This window comes from Phyllostomus discolor, chromosome 2 (assembly GCF_004126475.2).
Source record: "Phyllostomus discolor isolate MPI-MPIP mPhyDis1 chromosome 2, mPhyDis1.pri.v3, whole genome shotgun sequence".
NCBI classification, from domain to species: Eukaryota; Metazoa; Chordata; class Mammalia; order Chiroptera; family Phyllostomidae; genus Phyllostomus; species Phyllostomus discolor.
This window is the reverse complement of record NC_040904.2, coordinates 150,603,970-150,613,654: the sequence shown is the minus strand read 5'-3', so window position 1 is coordinate 150,613,654 and position 9,685 is coordinate 150,603,970.

Below are 9,685 nucleotides of genomic sequence, written 5' to 3'. Positions count from 1 at the left end.
GCAGCACGCAAAGCTGAAAGAGACCTCCAAGCATGGAAGGAAGCTAGACTGAGGAGCAAAGAAAACTCCGCAAAGGCCTGATAACCTGGTAGCCTCTCTATAAAGCAGGGGTCATCCCTCATAGTCCTGAAAACTGGTGGCAGGGTTGTGAAGTCTCAGTGGGTCCCTAGATCTTGTTAGTTCTCAGGTTCCAGGCTCTGCTGAAGGGAAGATCCTAATCTCATTCTTGTAGCATTTGAAGCCAGTGCTGGACTGAACCAAACCAAAGCCACAACATAGCCAGGTGCAGCTCAACTACATATCAAGTGGACTTCCAAGAGCCTGACAGGGAAGAGGAGATGCGTCTAGAAATGCTCCTTAGTGGTAATCTCCACCCAGGAAGAAATCTGCTATTTTCTTTGAGATTATGGTTTTATCTCTAGTTATTTTTATTTTAAAGACTATTTATTTTTAGAGAGAGGGGGAGGGAATGAGAAAGAGAGATACATCCATCAGTTTCCTCTCACACACACACCACCGCTGGGAACCTGGCCTGCACCCCAGGCATGTGCCCTGGCTGGGAATAGAACCGGTGACCCTTTGGTTCACAGGCCGGCACTCACCAGGCAGGGCTATCTCTGGTTATTTAGTAAGCTTAAATTGTGTGTGTGTGTATATATATTGTATGTATGCAAATACATTTGTGTGCATGTATCCATATGCAAAAAAATCAGTTTGGAGTTTTTAAATATGCATATATTTTAAAGATTTTATTTATTTACTTTTAGAGAGGGGAAGGGAGGGAGAAAGAGAAACATCAGGGTGCAAGAGATACATCTGATTGGTTGCCTCTCACACATCCCCAGCTGGGGACCTGACCTGCAACCCAGTCATGTGCCCTGACTGGGAATAAAACCGAACACACTTTGGTTTGCAGGCTGGCACTCAATCCACTGGGCTACACCAGCTAGAGCCAGTTTGGATTTATACATTTCACCATATATAAAAATTAACTTAAGTTGATCATAGACTTAAATGTGAAACCTAAAACTATAAATTGTCTGGGGGGGAAAAACATAGGAGGAAGTCTTTGGACCTTAGATAGAACAACAAAAACACAATCAAAGGAAGGACAAATTGATACATTGAACTTTATCAAAATTAAAAACTGCTATTCTTCAAAGGATGATGTTAGGAGACTGAAAGACAAACCACAGATCACAGATGAGGAGACAACATCAGATACAAAGCAAATATCTGTTAAAGGACTTGTATCTAGAATACATAAAGAACTCTCAAAACTCAGCAATAAGAAAATAACTCATTTTTTAAAAAACACAAGATTTCAGCAAACACTTTTTAAAATGTATTTTATTGATTATGCTATTACAGTTGTCTCATTTCCCCCCTTCACTCCCCTCCACCCTGCACACCCTCTCCTACCCACATTTCCCCCTTTAGTTCATGTCCATGTGTCATACTTGTAAGTTCTCTAGCTTCTACATTTCCCATACTATTCTTGCCTTCCCCCTGTCTATTTTCTGCCTACCATCTATGCTACTTATTCTCTGTACCTTTTCCCCCTCTCTCCTCCCACTCCCCTGTTGCTAACCCTCCATGTGATCTCCATTTCTGTGGTTCTGTTCCTGTTCTATTTGTTTGCTTAATTTGCTTTTGGTTTTCTTTTAGGTGTTGTTGATAATTGTGAGTTTGCTGTCATTTTACTGTACCTGTTTTTTATCTTCTTTTTCTTAGATAAATGCCTTTAACACTTCATATAATAAGGGTTTGGTGATGATTAACTCGCTTAACTTGACCTTATCTGAGAAGTGTTTTATCTGCCCTTCCACTCTAAATGAAAGCTTTGCTGGATAGAGCAATCTTGGATGTAGGTCCTTGCCTTTCATGATTTGGAATACTTCTTTCCAGCCCCTTCTTGCCTGTAAGGTTTCTTTTGAGAAGTCATCTGACAGTATCATGGGCACTCCTTTGTAGGTAACTCTCTCCTTTTGTCTTGCTGCTTTTAAGATTCTCTCCTTCTCTTTCATCTTGGGTAATGTAATTATGATGTACCTTGGTGTGTTCCTCCTTGGATCCAACTTCTTTGGGATTCTCTGAGCTTCCTGGACTTCCTGGAAGTCTATTTTCCTTGCTGGATTGGGGGAGTTCTCTTTTATTATGTTTTCAAATAAGTTTTCAACTCCTTGGCCTTCCTCTTCTCCTCCTGGCACTCCTCTGGTTCAGATATTGGAACATTTAAAGTTGTCCCGCAGGTTCCTAAGCCTCTCCTCATTTTTTTGAATTCTTGTTTCTTCATTCTTTTCTGGTTGGATGTTTCTTTCTTCCTTCTGGTCCACACTGTTGATTTCAGTCCCAGTTTCCTTCCCATCACTGTTGGTTCCTTGTGCATTTTCCTTTATTTCACTTAGCATAGCCTTCATTTTTTCATATAATTTGTGACCAAATTCAACCAGTTCTGTGAGCATCCTGATTACCAGTGCTTTGAACTGTGCGTCTGATAGGTTGGTTATCTCTTTGTCGCTAAGTTGTATTTTTTTCTGGAGCTTTGATCTGTTCTTTCATTTGGCCATTTTATTTGTTTGTTTTTTGTTTTGATGCACTTGTTACATAGTGAGGGGTGGAGCCTTAGGTATTCACCAGGGTGGGGCAACCCAGTTGCTGGACTGTGACACTATGTGGAGGAGGGGTCTGAGAGGGAACAATGGCGTTTGCTCCATCTCTGCTGGATTTCAGTTACTTCACCTGCTTCCCCCAAGCAAACTGGGCCCTTCTGGTGCTGATTCCCATGTGGGTGTGTTTGTGTATGTTCTAGTACCCCATGGGTCACTCCAGCTAACTCTTCTGTGAGGCTGGGAGTTTCTCCCAGCACCTCAACCCCCTCAGGTGTTTCCAATTGGTGTTTTGAGGCTTTATTTCCCCACGCTGGGGCTCTGGGTTGCGCGGTCTACCTGGTTTATCTGCAAGCGAATGTGGGACCACCTGGTCTGCCAGCTGCCTTTCCCGCCATGCCCCTCCACCATCCGCCACCTTGCTGGGTCCACCAGCCACTGCTTTGCCTCGAGCCCTCTCTACCCCGGCTACCCGACTCCACCCCTCCTACCAGTCTGGATAAATGTTTCTTCTTTAACTCCTCGGTTGTTGGACTTCCATACAGTTCAATTTTCTGTCAGTTCTGGTTGTTTTTTGTTTTTAAATTGTTGTCCTTCTTTTGGTTGTGCGAGTAGGCACAGTGTGTCTACCTATGCCTCCATCTTGGCAGAAAGTCTCTCAGCAAACACTTAATCAAAGAACATATACTGATGGCAAATGAACCATCAGTATATGGCTCATGGTTCTTTGGAACATGAAGAAATGTTCCAAATTGTGAATCACTAGCAAAATGCAAATGCAAGAGTATGGAGAAACGGGAACCTTTCATCATTGCTGGTGGGAGTCTAAGTATACGACTCTGGGAAACTAACAAAATCTACCAAAGCTAAACAAATGCTTACCCCGTGAGCCAGCAACTCCGTTTCTTGGATAATACTCCAGAGAGGTGAGTGTATATATGTCTACCACACACATGTGCAAGAATGTTCATAGCAATTTTATTCATATTATTTACCAAAAAATGAAAAATTCACAAATAATAGAATGGATAAATTGTGATATATTTATACAAAGTACTACTACACCAAAAAAAAAAAAACCACCTTTACGAAATGGCAATACATAAATGAATCTCAAGGACATAATGTGGTAAGAGATGAGCCACACATGAAGAAAATACACTCTTTGATTCCATTTTTATGAAGCTGAGAACAGGACAAGCTAGTGGTGTTACAGATTAAAATAGTGGCTACCTTTTGAGAAATGTTGAATGGAAGGACGCGTAGTGAACCTTGTGGGGTGCTGGATATATTCTGTATGTTGATCTCTGTGCTGACTACACAAAAATATGTATGTAAACAGTTGTTCAGCTGGAAACTTAACATTTGTGAACATTTTAAAACGTAAGTTATATATCAATGAAAAGTAAAATAGCAGCAGCAGCAGCAACAACAATAAATGGATATTCAAATTCCATGATTTAAAGAGTGAAAGACTGGTAAAAAGAAAGAAAGATGTGTAGAACACGATTTCAAGAAATTAGGCAGTGGAAACTTCATTCACTGAGAATTTCTAATCAGCCCTGGCTGGGTGGCTCAGTTGGTTGGAGCATCATCCCATACACCAGAATGTTGCTGGTTCCATTCCCTGTCAGGGCACATACTGAGGTTGCAGGTTCAATCCCCAGTTGGGGTCTCTCTCTCATTCTCTCTTTCCCTTCCTCTGTCTCTCTAAAATCAATATACATATCCTTGGGAGAGAATTGAAAAAAAAAAAAGAATTTCTAATCACATGCTCCAGCAGGATCTCATGGATTCTTAATTGGTCTGACTTCTCCCTTCCCTAATCCTGGTTGTCTATATTTATTTCAAGACATATAATGGAATTTTTTTATTGTAATTTCTATTTATTGTTGTAAATGTTAGAGAAGTCAAACTATGAATGCCTCACTTTCCTATAGGAATTTATAGCTCCAGCTCAGACCCTTTTTTCTGAGCTGAAGGATCTTGGGATCCATCTGCCCACATGGACAGCATAGTCACTTGAGGTCTCAAACACAATACATTCCAGATTGGACTCACCACCTGTCTCCTACCCATCCTGTCCTCCTCCAAGTTTACCCACCATCCTGCATGCCTCATAATGGGCCCACCAGAAACCCCCAAATCAAGCTAGCTTTTGCCCTTTACCTTATTTCTCCCCATCTGAGCAATCAAAAAAATTCTGCTGATTCTGATTCCTTGATATATTTTATCTGTCTCCCCGTCTTGTGTATCTCCTGCATTCTTCTATGCCAGCCTCGTTATTTCTCTTGTAGATTGTAATGGCAATTTCTCAAAGAATGTTTTGCACCTAAGAAACCATGAATTGATGGTTTCAAAACTTTCAAAAATGAAAGGTTTTTCATTTTTATGGACTAATGATATACAATTCTATATATTTTCATTTGTATGTGCAGCAAAGAATTAAGTATAAATAACCACCTAAGTGAGTTGTTAAAGATTACTGACATTTTGCATTAATAAATTAAAATTAGCCAATAAACTCCATTCTACAAAGAAGTCTGGCTGAATGCAATGTTACTGTACACAGCTGGAATTACCCTAGTTTTCATAAAGAATGCCATTATCGGGGTCATGGTTCTCAGTTCCTACGTTTAATTGTTTTTTAATTCTAACTTCCCATAAATGTGGGTTCATACCACAGTGCTTTAGGTTTATAGTTATCTTTAAAGACCTACATACATTTTTTTCAAATCTTAATCATTCACAACTCTAATGCTAAAATAGATGTATAAATAATCCCACCAAACTTAGGTTTTTGAAAACGGGCATTTCATTGGAATGACTTAGGACTGTTTCCTCAGGAAAGGGGTAAAGGTAGGGTGCAGCAAGGTATGGGATCACTTCTTCCCCCTGCAAGGTGGGCCATAATCAAAAGAGTTTGAAGACCACTGTCTTTATTGCCATTTTGCCTTTAATTCCTGCCTTCCCTTTCTGAACACATACACAATCACTTTAGACTGTACTATGCAAAAATATAATTGTGTTGTTTCTCTTGCTCAGTCTCTTTCAGAGTTTCTTCGTTGCCTTCAGCAATGATTATTAACACATTGTAGCTACTTTGCTCTTTAAAAACAAATGAGTAATGAAGCTTTGACTTCCTTCAGAGAAAAACACACATGTACACATACATGCAATATAATTTTACCTAATTTCAGAGGTTTTGCAACATCCCTGAAGCCTGTCTGCAGATCTTCTAAGGCTCCCTCACTCAGCTTATACAATTTAAAAAATGAAATCTCCTTTGAATAGCATAGAAGATCTTTTGCTTCTCCAAGGAAACTCTAAATTTCCACCCTCCACTTCAAAAGGAATTTCCAGAACATATCATGCTCTCTCTTATACCTCCTTTTTAAAAAAGTAAAATTTAATTTTATAATAATTAGAGATTTACATAACCTTGCAAAGATAGTACAGATAGCTTTGGTGTGCCCTGCCCCCACTTTCCCCTGTTATTAACATCTCACATCAGCCTGGTACATTTGTGACAGTTAATGAACCAATATTGATATGTTATTATTAACTAAAGTCCGTACTTTACTCAGATTTCCTTAGTTTTTAACCAAATGCCTTCTTTCTCTTCCAAGAGCCTATCCAGGGTATCATATTATATTTAGTTATTTTGTCTTTTTAATTTTTTTTAGCTCCTCTTGACTATAAGTTTCTCATACTTTTCTTATTTGTGGTGACTTTGAGAGTTCTGAGGAGTAGTAATCAGGTATTTTGAAGAACAACCCTTTGGGATCTTTCTCATGATTAGACTGGGGTTATGTGTCTTGGGGAGGAGGACCACAGAGGTAAATTCCATTTTATCTCATCGTATCTAGGATACATACTATCACCATAACTTATCACTAGTGACACTGTCCTTGCTCCTATGGCTGAGGTAGTGTTTGTTAGATTTTCCCACTGTAAAATTACTCTCCCCGCACCTTCCATGCCCCACTCTTTGGAAGGAAATCTCTGTGCACAGCCCACATGTAAGGAGTGGGGTGTTACACTCCACTTCCCTGAAGGCAGTGTCTACGCAAATTACGTGCAATTCTTTTACATGAGAGATTTGTCTATTCTCCCTTTCTTTTATTTTAAAGTATATTTTACCTCTATATGAAATGCTGGAATAAAACAGTCCCAAAGTTTCTGTGGCTCAACCCATGGTTGCTTCCTCGCCCATGCATGATGTCTGTCATGCTTCAACAGGTGGTCTCCTGCATGGTTTCTCAGGCACCCGGGCTCATGGAGGTTCCACCATCAGGGGTCTGGCCCTGCTGACATGTCCAACTTTACCAGTTGCCAAAGCAGGCAAAGGGCACCAGAGGGTTTTGGACCAGCAATTAAATGCTTCAGCTTGGAAGTGAAACAAGTCATTTTTGCCCATAGCTCATTCATTTAGTTACATGGCTATGCCTGACAACAAGGGAGCGGGGAAATATATAATCCTCCCCTGTGGCTGAAAGGAGAGAAGAGCAGACAAGAGCCTGAGCATTAGAGGTTTCTACTGCAAGTCTCCTACCCAAACTGCCTACCAGGCAAAATCCTGTGTTTCTTCTCATTCAGTTGAAATGCTGTGAAAACCACACTGTCTGTTCCCCACAGGCTTCGGGTTCCCTGCACATTCCATCAGCATTTTCTACACACCAGCATCAAAGCAGCTGTTATACTGGATTGTAATTGTTGGTTTGCAGGCCTTTTCTTTTAAATATTTTATTTATTTATCTTTAGAGAGAGGAACAGGAAGAGAGAAAGAGAGGAGAGAAACATCAATGTGGATTGCCTCTCGTGTGTCCCCAACTGGGGGCCTGCCTGCAACCCAGGCATGTGCCCTGACTGGGAATCAAACCAGTAACCCTGTGGTTCATAGGTCTGTGCTCAGTCCACTGAACAGCATCAGCCAGGGCTGGTTTGCAGGTCTTGCAGAGGAAAACAATTATGCTTTTTCCCCTTAGGATCATCCTCAGCATTAATACAGTGCCTCTTATATAGAAGATATTCAATTGACTTATATTATTTATTGCATTAATTAATGGACAAATTCCTAAGCTTTATAGCCAGTTGTTACACAAGATCTTCTTCCATATACAATTACTCACAGATAATTTCTTGGCAATTGAAGTAGAAAAGATTTTCCCCTAATTGTAAATGAACTGTTAAATTATACCTTCAAAAATTTTTTTACCTACATTAGCATGAGGAATCTGAATATGTGGCCTTATTTCTAATTTTTTCTAGAGATCTGAGTTAACTTTCAGTAGAAAATTATCCTCTCTGTTTAAAATTCTAGGCTATCATTTGTAATTATTCTCTAATGTTTGAGAAACACATCCTTCCACAATTGTGGTTGGTTTTTACATGTGACCTTGTGGAGATTTCTTGCATCATTTGTAATGTCAGAATCTTTTTTTTTTAAAAAGGATTTTTTAAAAAGATCCTTTAAAAAAAAGATTTTATTTATTTATTTTAGGCAGACCGAAAGAGAGGGAGAAAGACAGGGAGAGAAACATCAGTGTGTGGTGGCCTCTTGTGCACCCTCCACTGGGGACCTGACCTGCTCTACAGCCCAGGCATGTGCCATGACTGGGAACCGAACCAGCCACCCTTTGGTTCACAGGCCAGTGCTCAATCCACAGAGCCACACCAGCCAGGGCAGAATCTTGTTTTAACACAAGCGCTCAAGAGAGGAGAGTAACACCTTAATTGTAGGTGAAACACATCTTTTTACACCATAAATTTACCAATTTTTTAAGGTCTACATGTACATGTGAGTGGAGTTTCTCACTGATAAAGTAGAGGAATGGCTTGAAAGGATGTCAGCCCTCAAGGAGCTCATAATGATGAATATAAAGACATTATCTCAGTAAACCACAGTGATTGACATGTGTATGTTACAATCACTGAATACCCTGAGTTCAGGGCTGCATGCTGTAGGGGCAGAGGAGGTTGGAGGAGAGAGAAACGGGGTTAAGGAGGCTACTTAGAAGGCCACGTCAGTAGTCCCACCACAGTGAAACTCGGGTCCACACCAAATGCCATACACCACAATACACAGAGGATATCTTGAAATGTGGTTGAATTTCTTACATGAGGAAGATATTTTAAGTGTTTATTCAGGTTTATTTTATCTCCAAAGTTAGTACTTGTGTGTGTGTATGTGTATGAACTTTTCTATTTTAGACAATAACACACTTTTAAAAAACTTTAAAATATCTTTACTTGCTAGATGTTTGGAACATCCCTTCATTTTTTTTAAGCAGTTAGTTTACCAGTCTAATTTATTCTTTAAATGAAAATCGTTTTGAATCAGCTGTAAGGAAACTATTTTCCAAAATAATATGTGAGAAACTAATACTGGCCCCTGCCATCTTTGGGTCAGGCCCTTGTTAGGCCTGTGTGTAAGGGGTGCTATGTTTGTGAGTTCAGATCCTGTGTGAGTTGGAACTAGACTATTCTTGTACCAGCAATCAGCCACCTTACAGAGCTGTGATACTGATTTGAGGTGGGGTGGGGAGGGTGCGGGGAGGGTGGGAAGGGGAGAAGGTTAGTGTGGCTGCATCCTCAAACATCTTGGAGTGATGACAGAAGGGAGAAGAGCATCAGCTGCAATGAAATGTGTGTTTATAAATTATTGTTAATGAGAGGTTAAGCATATTATCATATTTACTTGCTAAGAGTAGCAATAAAGTTTGTTTGTCGAGAGGGAGAAAATGTAACCTAAGTATATGATCTTATTCCTTTATTTTCAACAATTTCTTCTCTCCAACATTTTGTGATATTATCAGAGGTAATGAAAAGATTAAAATCACTGATTTCTAGTTCAATGAAAAGAAATGTAATGAACATGCAGACGCATTGGCACAAATGAAAAGAGCAGACAGAACACAACTGAATGATCTCACTTAATAAAGTAAGAAAATCAGAAAACTCTTTTGAAAAAGGGAAATTAAACAGGAACATTTCCATCTAGTTGCAAAGTTGCATTTCATCACGTTTTGAAAAAATCAGTTAGCTATTTCATTATCATTTCTCAATGTTGAATG